Here is a 717-nt window from a genome sequence, read left to right as displayed (position 1 = left end):
CCAGGGTTCATGCAACATTATGTTCCAGTATTAGGGCTGAAACCCTGAGGGGACATAGATATATACATATACGTGTGTGTGTGTGTATATATATATATATATATATATATATATATATATATATATATACACACACACACGTATATGTATATACGTATATACATATACGTATATATATATACACACACACACGTATATGTATATACATATACGTGTATATATATATACGTATATATGTATGTTTGTATGTATATACATACAAACATACATATATACGTATATACATATATATGTATATACATATACGTGTATATATACGTATACGTATATATACGTATATGTATATACATATATGTATACGTATATATACACGTATATGTATATATACGTATATACATATATACGTATATACATATATATGTATATATACGTATATACATATATACATATACATACAAACATACATATATGTATGTATATACGTATATATGATAGCAACATTGAAAACAAGAATTTTATACAAGTTTTCAAACGTGGTTATTTATCATTTTCTCAATACGTGGCCACGGTTTAAACTTGCAGTAACAGTAAACACTGTGCATGTCCCGTATCTTGTTGTAAGTTTTATTTTTTCAAAACACAAAAATAACTCTGCATCTAACAGCGAAGGACAACAACAACAGCAACTGCTCATTGTGCCTTTTTTCATTGCATCAG

The sequence above is a fragment of the Aulostomus chinensis genome, chromosome 5 (genome assembly GCF_037954235.1).
Source record: "Aulostomus chinensis isolate RoL2024-O1b breed Wild chromosome 5, RoL_Achi_v1.0, whole genome shotgun sequence".
In the NCBI taxonomy this organism is placed as follows: Eukaryota; Metazoa; Chordata; class Actinopteri; order Syngnathiformes; family Aulostomidae; genus Aulostomus; species Aulostomus chinensis.
The sequence above is the reverse complement of the archived record's forward strand: the minus strand, read 5'-3'. Positions refer to the sequence as shown.